At 39.3% G+C, this 13443-nt stretch overlaps 1 pseudogene; it reads right to left on the bottom strand.

Annotated features, from left to right (window-relative positions):
* Positions 1 to 6942: 6942 nt before the first annotated feature.
* LOC146695135 (uncharacterized) lies at positions 6943 to 7810 on the bottom strand (annotated as a pseudogene).
* Between the last annotated feature and the right edge of the window lie 5633 nt (positions 7811 to 13443).

Genomic DNA, 13443 nt, shown 5'->3' on the forward strand with positions numbered 1-13443 from the left:
CAAACAGAAAACAAAACAAATGCTAGCAAACAATCACGTTTATCAGTGAAGCAAACATTATTTTATGGTGATCAGTTATTAATTTCCAAAGTAATAATGACTAATGGACTCTTAACCATGGGCCCTTAGAATCATCATCACCTTTCTCTCCTGCACCCCTGCCAGCACATGTGTGCACACCAAAGCATAAAACACAATAACTTCTCATTATCACTTAAAAAAATAATATACAATCAGAATACTGGTAACAATGTCACTTAATTAATGTCAATTAATATCATATCATAACATTCCAATAATACTTTTTGTGTGTGAAATACATGACATGTAATTTATTAATCATTGTTATCATTTCTACTGAATACAGGTTAAAGTGAACAGGTACCTGGAGGATCATGGAGACCGAGGTGACTTTCTGAAGGAGGACCGGATTGCTCTTGTTCAGGGGATTTTTTCATGATGCGTTTTATGATCAGGTAGACCAAGGCCAAGACCAAGACCAAGCCAAGTCCAGCCCACTAAAATGGTGTATTACCACATTTTGTAGGGAGGAGGTTAGTTCATTTCACATGTCAATTCTCTTCATACCATTTTAAAAAAGCAAATTTTATTTACCTGAGAGTAAAAGTACCAGTCCTGAGATTTCTTCAGTCTATCCTGATATAAGGTACCATTTTCTGGTTCACACCATTTCAGTGGGGCAGCTTTGCCAGCAGTTACATACCTGCCTGACCAATCACTCATTCCACAAGCAATGTAGCTGCCATCAAAGACCAACAGGATCATCCACACAAATGCAGGGACAAGGCAGTGAAAGATTCTCTTTGCATTGTCTTTGTCACAAGAGCACTTCGGTCCTTGAACTGAAGCCATCAGCACAAAGGCCAAAATTCCTGGAAAGATGAAGAATGTAGCCACAAACCCACCATTCACGTCTGTCCCTTTACAGGGACACTCAAACTCTGTCTCCACCAACCTTTCCAGGACCGTCAAAATAAAGCCAAACACAACATTTGATGCAAGTGGGCCATTTTGAAATTCTCTTTTCACTCTTTTCATCCATTCTTGTTTTCCTTCTTTACTCGCTTCTGCAGGCATAGACAAAACCAAAGATTAAAAGTCAGAGAAATAATAATTTGATAATTCTAAAGATACTTTTTTGTGATATATTAACGCTAGTCATTTGACTGTAACACTCATTAGATATGAATCACAAGTTAATTTCAATATTAACTTGAAAAAAATGTACATCACACATAGGGGTGGGTTTTGATTATCGATTTATCGATTAAAATCGATTCTAGCTTGGATAACTTGATATCGATTCATTAAAATCCTGAATCGATTTTTTATATACATTTATTTTGCCCGAAATGCCAGAATCTCAGGTTAAACATCACAAATTTTCAACAACCACCAAACAGCTAAAACAGTAAATGAGAGCAGGAACACGGATTCTCCACAAAGACATAAAAACAATGCGCGGGCCCACCGACAGATCAGAATCAGTGAGAAGTCGCCTTTCTCAGCCAACGGCACGGACACGGTCGGTGCTGAAAGCAGACAGCTTACTGATTCGGACGTTTCGGCAGGTTCGCGCTTTGTGTTTACGTCCTTTTTGCGCTGATTCTGAGGTACAGGTTTTTATCTCTCTCCAAACAATATTGACCGAACCAGCAGCAAAAGAAGATCCAAACTACGCTTCACATAAACATCGTCATGAATTCCCTCTGACCTTTGCTGTTTTGCTTCCACCATGATAAAATCACACTTCATGCACAGCTCTCTCTCTCTCTCTGTGTACTTCAAGATCAGTTTCCCATCTAAAAATCAGTTTTCTGCATTTTTCGCTTGCTTATTACGCACAAGTCTACCGTTGTTTACAGCGCTGTCGGCCGCTGTTTTTTCCTTTTACTTACTTCCGAAAAGAAAGCCTCATTTCTTTATATTATGCAAAATTGCAAAATGCTTAGCTGTGTCTCTAATAAAACCTCTGTAACTTTGCTCTGCTTCACTTCAGCAGCATCAGGTAATGTTCATATGTTGATTAATGGTTTTCTTTCGTTTTTGATCTACTGCAGAATATTTTTATAAAATCCCAGGCCAGGAAGATCACCTTCATGTTTTTCTGTGTTTTATCCTCAGTTACTTTGACACAAAGGCATCTGCTGTGATGCTCACACCTTTGATTAAGTCTCACAAGTGTCAGCTTTCTTTTTATAGATATAAAAAAAAATGGAAATGTACTGATGCATGAGCTGAATTATAATATTTCTGACTGTCTGAGGCAAATCGAATCGATTCGGGACCTTCGGGAAATCAGTGACGATACCCAGCCCTAATTACACACACTAAAAAACACTGCAGGAAACGTGAAATCCAATTAAATTATTTTAAACAAACCTACTTAGAGGTTACTGTGGAAAAAGATTCAGAGCGCTTGTGAAGAGAAATGGAAAACACTGGGGCAGGTGTTAAATAAATTACATTATACTTAGAGATTTTGGTTTCAATTCCTCTATTTACCAAAATTCTTAGAATCACCACTAGAAATGTTTTTCATAAATGGACATGAACTAATTGCGCAAAGAGCAGATATGGAGATTTCAGTGGCAGTGGGGAAAAAAGTGGACAAGATTAGACATGGAACAAATTATGATATTGAAATTTTTGGTTCAAATAAGACCTGTTGTCACTAATATTCAGTCCAGTTTTTGTGTTATTTCTCTCAATTTGTGCTTTATTAATCTCAGAGGAAATTATCGAACCTTTTCCTTTTGTTAAGAATGGCTTCTTCACTGCCACCCTTCAACTGAGACCATTTCTGATGAGGCTTCAGCAAACATTATGTATTAACTGAAGGGCACTCTGCATCATTGAGGTCCTGTGTCAGGTCTTTGCCAGATTTGTTTCTACTTTTAGATACTGCTGTAGGTAGATTTTATTTTAGGCCTACCACTTCTTTTGTCATCCACGTGTCCTTTTTCCTCAAATTTACTTAGAAATCCTGAAGAATTGCTTAAGACCACTTTGAAAAAAATTACAAGAAAGTCCAACTCCTTGGAAGCAAAATACAAAAAATTGGTGTGACTCAAGAATTTTGTACAGTACATTTAAATGATTTGTACTGTACCTGTTACCAAGAAATTTCATTTCAGTTGCTCTTTTTAGCATCCTCCCACAATCATACATGGAAATGTTGCTCACCAAAGGTGGCAAAAGTACAGACATTCTGTACTTAGGTGTCAGTACAGATACTCGAGTTGAAAAATTTTCCATTAAAAGTTGAAGTACGGATTCAACGTCTTTACTTAAGTAAAAGTGAAAAAGTACAGGCTCTGAAATGTACTCAAAGGAAGAAAGTAAAAAGTAGCTCTTTGAAAGATGTTTCTACCAACTATATTTGTGCAAAACTTACTGAACCTTGTGCTATATTAATGCATTAATAAATTAATATTAGTAGATGTGAATAAAAAAATCCCTTCAGTTTCAATTGAGAAAGAGAAGGAAAATAATAGCTCTATTTTCTGTTGCCTCCATTGTACAGAGTGACTTTGCCTTTAAATAGGAAAATTAGCTAAAGTTAAAGTGGGTCTCAGCAGGTGAGGGGACCCTAAAATCAGTTGTAATGATTCAGAATGGGAAAAAGACAATAATTTCCATTGAACACTCCAGTTAATTTCTTTGTGTACAAGAGTTGTCTGGAGTTGCCTACCCCTGGCCTACAACCATCTGCATCTGGCTCTATCACCACATTGAGTAGAGGCTGACTTGCTGCACTTACACCTGGTGCATTAAAATCGACCCAAAAACATCATGTTCAAAGATGCAATGCCAGCAACATGGATTGTCAAACAAAAATTGACTAACATTAAGCAAAGACAACAAGGATATATTTTTTGTTTGTTTGTTTAATTTAAAATGCATAACATCTGTAATTGCTCTCTGCACAAGGAAAGTCAACGCACACTGTGTGGTACCACTCTCCACAGCAGGTGCATTCAGTCTGAAAGAAATGCTATGTTGTTGGAGTTATTCATCTAAAGTTGAATAAGGTTTCAAGGTTGTTGAATGAAGCAACTGAACATGTTTAAATGTACAATTACTGGAGATTTCTGTACACGTCTAGGCTGTGGATCGCTCAATGAGTTCATGTGTCCTTCAGGTGGTCCAGTGTCTTTGAAATGCAAAGGCACTGAGCTATATGTTTTCTGTTGGTGCATCAAAGTGACATTTCACCAAGTGATGTTGAAGTAACCCATTCAATGTGTTTCAGCAGTGGCGGTCCTAGCCTGTTTTTTGGTGCCCTGGGCGAACACTCCCTCTGCCCCCCCCCCCCCCCCACACACACACACACACAAACACACATACATAAACCATATTATGGATTGTACATTAACATAAAACTTGTTGGAACCATACTGAATTTCACCAGAGAAGCACACATACATGAAGAGAGAGAGAGTATGCAAACAGCTACCAAACAGCCATCATAATTCGCCATACTATGAGAACAGGACAAATCAAGAATTGACAATGACTAATTAATCTTGTGCTGAACACATGCTCTTTTCTACTCTGGAATATTCTCATCAATTTTCTTGATATTTATTTATAATCACCTCTGTTAATCCTTGATATTTATAATTGAGTGATCTGTATATATTAGTGCTATTTCTTAAATGTGTAAAATCTGTAACATAAGGTATTGTTTGGAGTTTAGTCAGTTACTGTTACTATTTTTACCATTTCTTCTTGGAGCAACTGTAACCCACATAATTTCCTTAGGGATTAATGAAGCATTCTGATTCTGATTGTTTCAGGATGACCTGCCATTATCCAATGACACATCTGCTTACCTGTATTTTTTGCTCATTTCTCCTCCTCTTCTTTTCTCTTTTTCCTAAACTGAGCACCTGATGGCTTTGAACGTTTTCTTGTCCATCTTGGTTTTAATTTTGCACTCCATTATGAACACCCACCCCCCAACCCGAGGATCACCACAACGTAACCTAATAGACCTACAGCTTAGTTCACAGATTCGCTTTGTCTAGGGTGTATTTCTGGGATTTTGCACAACCCAGGGTTCAAATCATGAATACATAATGGGCTTGGATTTACAACATTATGAATGAAATCTGCTCTATTTGGAAGAAGCAGGCCCCTCCCCTTTCAACGGGTTGTGTGTGAGACTTTAAATCATCAAACTGTAAATTATAAATTTTAAATTGTTATTGATCCCTTTACCCCGAGTCCTAAAGTGTATATCTATTTTCTTACTCTTCTTATATTTATTGTTTGTTTACTTGCACTGTTGTAACTGGAGCCTCATCGTCTCGTGTCTCTATATATTGGACTGTAGCGGAGATGACAATAAAGTTTACTTTGACTTCAGCAGCAAGCAGGCGCACCGAGGGCTCTCGCGCTTACTTTTCGCGTATGGAATTTTGAAAAAACATCGGTGCAAATTATAAGTCTGTATCATGATGTCTGGTGTTTTCGTGTTTGTTGGTTTGTTTTAATTTTGTTTTATTTTGCGAGTTGGTTATTAGATGCTGCTCCAGCCAGCCAGAGAATCCCCCGCCGCCCCGCCCTCTCCTCCCTGTGCCGCAAGCAGCAGGCGCACCTTGCAAACGGAGGGCACCCTGAGTATGGTACACATTTTGCTCCTTTCATCTCTTTTTATTTGACATTTCCTGGTGATTAATACATGAATAGAACTGCCTTTCATGCATTATTGTCTAGGCTCAAATCGGTTTGACGTTTAAAGGTTGGCGGTGACGTGAAATAGCACCCCTCAAATGTGTGAAACTAAAAGTAGCAAGCCTGTTCTGAAAATGTAAGGAGTAGAAAGTAGATATTTGTTTTAAAATATAGGGAGGAAAAGTCAAAAGTTGTCAGTAAAATAAATACTCAAGTAAAGTACAGTTAGCCTAACTGAAAATTCTGATTTGTTACTTCCCACCTCTGTACTTTTAGTCCATGTCAGTCCATGAGTAGCAAACAGACATGGGGCTTTGTAAAAACTCTCAGATGAGATAAATACATTATAAATTCTTCTTTTTCACCAATTTTGTTTAATACTAATTACGATTTCTATTTCTGAATAAAATTATATACGTTACAATTTCTGATGCTATGTTAATTATTTGATCTACAAGCCAACAATATTTATAAATCTTAAAGTATTTACAAAGATTAAAATAAGTTGCACCAACCTTCAATCATTTGATCCACCCCAGACATACTCTCCTACGTTTTAGATGCTCTTCCCTCTGAACAGTGAAACAACTGCTTGGTTGAGTTTCAGTTTTTCATCTCAACCATAATGAGACACACCTCTCTGTTTCTACTTTCTGTTTCTTTGTAGTTTTCTGTTTATTTAGCTTTGAGAAACTTTCTCTATGTACACCGAACAAACATATAAACGCAATACTTTTGTTTTTGCTCCCATTTTTTCATGAGCTGAACTCAAAGATCTTAAACATTTTCTACATACACAAAAGACCCATTACTATCACACATAGTTGACAAATCTGTCTAAATCTGTGTTAGTGAGAACTTCTCCTTTGCCAAGATAATCCATCCCACCTCAAAGGTGTGGCATGTCAAGGTGCTGATTAGACAGCACAAATATTGCACAGGTGTGCCTTAGACTGACCACAATAAAAAGCCACTCTGAAATGTGCAGTTTGATCACACAGCACAATGCTACAGATGTTGCAACTTTTGAGGGAGTGTGCAATTGGCATGCTGACTGCCGGAATGTCTACCAGAGCTGTTGCCTGTGAAATGAATGTTCATTTCTCTGCCATAAGCCATCTTCAAAGGTGTTTCAGAAATTTGGCAGTACATTCACAACCACACACCACATGTAACCACACCAGCCCAGGACCTCCACGTCCAGCATGTTCACCTCCAGGATTATCGGAGACCAGCCACCTAGACAGCTGCAGCAACAGTTTGCATAACCAAAGAATTTCTGCACAAACTGTCAGAAACTGTCTCAGGGAAGCTCATCTGCAGGCTCGTCATCGTCATCGGGGTCTGGATGTGACTGCAGTTTGTCATTGTAACGGACTTGAGTTGGACATTAGATGGCATCTGGCACATTAGAGAGGCATTCTGTTCACGGATGAGTCCCAGTTTTCACTGTTCAGGGCAGATGGCAGACAGCATGTGTGCCGTTGTGTGGGGGAGCAGGTTGCTGACTTAAGCGTTGTGGATCGTGTGGATCGTGTGGCCCATGGTGGCGGTGGGGTTCAGGTATGGGCAGGCATATGTTATGGACAATGAACACAGGTGGATTTTATTGCTGGCATTTTGAATGCACAGAGATACCGTGTTGAGATCCTGAGGCCCATTGTTGTGCCATTCATCTATGACCATAACCTCATGTTACAGCATGATAATGCATGGCCCCATATTGATCTGTACCCAATCCCTGGTAGCTGAAAACATCCCAGTTGTTGCATGGCCAGCATACTCACTGGGCATGTCACCCACTGAGCATGTTTGGGATGCTCTGGATGGGTGTATACGACAGCGTGTTCCAGTTCCTGCCAATATTCAGGAGCTTCGCATGGCTATTGAAGAGGAGTGGCCAACATTCCACAGCCCACAATCAAACAACCTGATCAACTCTATGCGATGGAGATGTGTTGCACTACATGAGGCAAATGGTGGCCACGCCACATACTGACTGGTTTTCTGCTCACCGTCCCCCCAGTAAGGCAAAGATTTATTCTGGGCAGTTTAAGGCACACCTGTGCAATATTCATGCTGTGTAATCAGTACCTTGATATGTCATCCCTATGAGGTGGGATGGATTATCTCGGCAAAGGAGAAGTACTCAGTAACACAGATTTGTCAGCAATGTTTGATAATAATGGGTCTTTTGTGTATGTAGAAAATGTTTCAGATCTTTGAGTTCAGCTCGTGAAAAATGGGAGGGCCCGGTGGCGCCAGTGTCCGGCAGCCTCGCCTCTGTCAGTGCGCCCCAGGGCAGCTGTGGCTACAATGTAGCTTGCCATCACCAGTGCGTGAATGTGTGTGTGAATGGGTGAATGACTGAATGTAGTGTGAAGCGCTTTGGGGTCCTTAGGGACTAGAAAAAGCACTATACAAATGCAGGCCATTTACCATTTACCAACCTGTTTCCTCTTTTAAAAATTTACTCCTAGTTTCTTCACCCCCTTTAACGGGTAGCGCATAGCCTTAACACTGTTTTTGGGGAATTTACATAACATAAAAATCCAACAAACTATTACTAAAGTCCCTCTCATTACTCTTCATTACTTTATGCTCACATTATAACCTCTCTGTAACAAGTTTTTGATCTTCTTTGCAATCTGAACAACTACTCTTCTGAGAGGTTTCTCTGTGCTTCTTTTGGGTCACATCCGTGTCCCCCTCTCTTGGCCCGATCCGTTTGGTCTGATCCTTCCTGGATTCTCGCCAACCCCTTCGTAGTTTTGCTGTGGTTCTGGAATCTGCTCCTTCTTCTGTAAAGGACAGAAAACGAAAACACCTCTCTCTGCTACGCCTCAATACTCTATTATGTTCATCAATTGTTCTCTAAATTATCCTAAGTTAGTTCAAACTATCGTGTTCTGGGCTATCTAATCAAAAGAATTAGCCTAATTAGTATTTATGTGTGTAAGCGTGTTTGCATTCACCCCTAAGCACTCTAAGTCCTTTTCCTACAATATTTCATTGATCCCCATGATAGAACAGAGAAAACCCGACTCGGGAGTGGTCAAAACATTTCTAATTCTTTATTCAATCATCTTCCGGAAGAGAGAGCCCTGCACAGCCCAAAGCCAGTTGCAGAATCTCTGACATTAGAAGCTAAAAATGTGTCTCATATAGGTGTTATTTTGGTACTTTACACGTCACACACAGCCTCGATACAAACAACTCCTTATATGTTACTAGTCCCTCTTTCTGTCTGGTTTCCTGTATTTATTAATATGTCTCTGCACTGAACTTCCTGTTTTTCACTCTGGCTAAGCACTTAGTTTGTGAGTCAAAACTGGCCTTGCTTTACAAGCCATTATTATTAAAAAACATAAAACAATGTAATGACAAAATAAGCACTAAGAATATATATTGTTGAGAGATTTTTTAATTTTGTGAATTATGCTTAGTTGTAGCTTCATTAAAGAAGAGGAGTTTGTGAATTGGAGCCAACACAGAGAGAGAGAGATTGAAGCCATATGTTTAGAGGAATGTGGTGACATCCGGTTTTAAACAGACAGACTGGCGCTCCCCCTCTCTCTCTCTTCCCTTTTATGGAATGTCTGCATTTCTATACATACTACCTCCTTTGTCAACAGGCAAGCTAACGGTCTCTTTTTCCTAATATGGAAATGTTTTACTATTCTGAACATGCCACTCCTACTTCCTTGAAGGATAAATAAAGAAAGCTCTGGATGCACTGGGCGGTCTTCCCTCTCACTCATATCTGCCCTGCACACGTTGCTGCGGGATGGATCTGGGCGATGAGGGGGGGTCATCCATGTGTGCACATGTATTAAGATATCTTGAGTCTGAGTTCCTTTGCCTTCTACATTTTCTCTTCACATATATTTATTTTGTAACACATTCTATCTACTTCTATAGGAGTGCAAGGTGAGTAAGACCCTTTTTTATTCCTAACGTTATATTTAGGACCGTGTCATTTGTAACTTACGCCACATATTATCAACTTACACCACTGACAGAGTAGCTATTAATGGGTTACTAGCTAACATTAGTTTAATAATAATACTAACAGTAGTTATAAAAACTAAGGTTGCGTAAAATTAAGGTTGTCTTGAAATAAGCTGATCATTATTGTAGGAGCCATATGAGTTTTTCCTTTTTTGGATTAAGAGGTTTGATTTAAATGCACATAGTGTATTGGTGCACGAGTGTGGAGAGTGACTCATGGGTGTGTTAGATGATAAATGTGGTTGCACTCACCTGTTCACTGCACCTGATGTTGATGAGCAGAAAGGTAGGGTGAGCACGAGGGGAAACTTTCTGTTGACCGCAGCTTGATGCACAGTTTGACCGCAGCTTGAGTCATTTTGACCGCATTTTGACGCATTTTTGACTGCAACTCGATGTATAATGCACTAATTGGGAGTCCATTGCTTGGGAGTACCACCGCAGTTAGTATTTAACCCTTTAAAGCCGGTCGGAGCGGGCATGCTCCGTTTTGCGCAACTACTTTTAAATTGCGGTAGCACTGCAACCACATAAGCTAGCGCAATATTTTTTTTTGCATATGAAACCGGAGGAGTTGTGCCATCTTATGCCATCAGCTTGTCCTCGGTCACAGTTTCCTTCCACATACAGCTTTGCAAAAACTGCATAAAAAGCGCTTGCAGCAACAAAAACATAATATTCCAGAAACAGGCTTTGCCGATCCGATCAGCTGTTCATAACACTTCCTACGTTGGAATAGACGTCAGCACGAACTACCGCATGTCCGCCATTACCTGTCCGAAACCGGAAGTGACGTCATTTTCGGGGAAATGAAGTATTTTACCATCAGGGCCTCATGAGCCTATACGGGTGTTTTTAAAAGTTATGTTTGACTTTATGACTTTCTGTGTCATTTCTGGGATGCTTAGGACTCATATTGCACTGCTGGAAATAGTTTATTTTGATGCATATGCTGGTTTTTTTGCAAACTTGCACTATAATATTTATTTTCATTTTTCCTGCAGTATTAAAAAAAAATTGGTGTATTTCAAAAATAAAACTATGAAGACACTCAAAATAAATTTCCTGTGGTGGGAAACTATTTTGTGCAACTTTTTTGTATTTACAGTTTTGAGGGATAAGCCTCTTAAATTTCTCTAACTAGAAATATATGTTTAAAAAACAAAATTGATTTTCAATTTTTTTGTAGTTCATTGCACTTTTTGGCAATTTATGTAATTACTATGCACTTAATGCATACATATTATTAAAATTTGGGCTATAATGGTTGTATTGGTGTATAGCAACTTGAAATGCTCCCAGAAATGGCACCACAGCATGTAAAAATATAATATAAGCTCTGGCGGACTTGGTTCTATGGTAGGTCTTAAAGGGTTAAGACAATTTGTCTTCCTTATGGCTGACGGTATGGATCTACATAAATATCCAACAGTGGTATGTACAGACAACTAGGATGAGTTATTTATTTTACTTTAATCGGTAGATTAATAGGGGATATATTGCTCCTGTTAATTGTGTGTTTCCAAGGTTTATTGATAGGAATGGTCAAAGGAGCTTGCAAAGAAAAGCGTCTGGACTTCTTTAAGTTACTTGAAGACGTTTCACCTCTCATCCGAGAAGCTTCTTCAGTTCAGTTCTAAGGTCAAATGGTGGGGAGTCCCAGATATAGGTGTAACTGTGTAGTTACATGCTCATGCATGCTCTCCACCAAGCTTGGTTTTCTGTTCTTTGTTTTAATTAAAGAATGTTAGCTTGGTGGGAGAGGGTCGCCATGGCTATTAGCCAATTCAGCTTCTGGGATGATGGTTCTGGCCCCTATTTGTTTACTCACAGGGCGATGACACGAGGGGAGCCGCAGTGGCATCGAGCGACAGACTCCAGTGCAGAGTACAAGCTGGGATGTCATGAGCCCAGTGGAGGGACAAGACGGAGAAAGGAGGCTTCTCACACATACACACACACATACATACACACACACACACACACACACACACACATATATACACACACATATATACACACACATACATATATACACACACATATATATACATACATACATATACATACATACATATATATACATACATATTAGGGGTGCAACGATATTCGTATCGATATTGAACCGTTCGATACAGTGCTTTCGGTTCGGTACGCATATGTATCGAACAATACAACATTTGTAATTTATTTTATCAACTTTCCTTCTGACGATGCTGTCTGTGTTGAGCGCTCAGTGAATCTGCGTTCGACTACTCCGCCTAGGCTGCACTGTCGAGCTCAGATCCACTGAGCGCTCAACACAGACAGCATAGTCAGAAGGAAGAGCGCAGGGCAAGCTAGCAAGACAGAAGTTAAGCTCTCCTTGCAACATGGACCTCCCCCACCCTCATTCAGATCTGGCGTTTGGAATTATTTTGGTTTTCATGTGACGTATGACCCTGAAGGTAAGCGAGTCATGGAGTAAAGTAAAACAGTATGTTGGATGTGCCATGCAATGCTCAATTACATGGGTGGGAACTAGTGTGTTAGCGCAGTTAGCTCGTTAACGTGTTGGCCGTCTAGCCCCATGCACGGGGCGATCGGCGGTAGCTCGTTAACGGAGATTTGCCGTGTTGTGGCGTTAAGGTTATTTCAACGAGATTAACCTGAAAGCACTAGTGGGAACACAACGAATATGACTGCACATTTACGCCAACATCATCCTAGTGCAAAGACAAAAACAACAAGCATGCTACTAACTTTAGCCCAGCCATTTAGACAGCTGTTAGCACATGATTCTCCTTATGCTGCTGAGAATATAGCCCAGAAGAAGCGGATAGTATAGCTTTTATTTTGGAAAGAGACATTTCTCTGTAATAAACTCTCTTTTCCAAAGATGAGTGATTCCTCAATCAGATACAGGGCTTGCAATATCGCTAGCCCGACGTCCTGGGGCTAGCGATTTTTTCAGTCGGGCTACCAAAATCTATCTCTTCCCTGCCCGTCGGGCTATTGTAGGAAAGAAAAATATAAGTCAATGCTTTTGCATTCTTTCAGAAATGTAGCTGGGTAATTATGTCATTGGCATCGGTGAACCACTGTCAATATGTGACATACATATATGTATACATATATATACATATATATACATATACACACATATTTAAACACACATCCATCCATCCATCCATTCACTTCCGCTTATCCTTTTCAGGGTCGCGGGGGGCGCTGGAGCCTATCCCAGCTGTCATAGGGCGAGAGGCGGGGTACACCCTATATATATATATATATATATATATACACATACATACATACATACGTATATATATATATATATACACACATACGTACGTATGTATATATATATGTATATATATATATATATATATACACACATACGTACGTATGTATATATATATGTATATATATATATATATATATATACACACATACGTACGTATGTATATATATATATGTATATATATATATATATATATACACACATACGTACGTATGAGGGGCCGTACAAGCCAAAATTCATACTTTGACTCTCACATACATATATTCTTCTTTCACACACATATATTTTCACTCTCACATATATATATTCTTCTTTCACACACATATACCTTCAATCTCACATACATATATTCTTCTTTCATGCACATGTATTGTCACTCTCACATACATATATTCTTCTTTCACACACATATATTTTCACTCTCACATACATATATTCTTCTTTCA

This window comes from Copadichromis virginalis, linkage group LG13 (genome assembly GCF_057382275.1).
Source record: "Copadichromis virginalis isolate Kocher_CV1m ecotype Utaka linkage group LG13, C_Virginalis_male_GT1.1, whole genome shotgun sequence".
NCBI lineage: Eukaryota > Metazoa > Chordata > Actinopteri > Cichliformes > Cichlidae > Copadichromis > Copadichromis virginalis.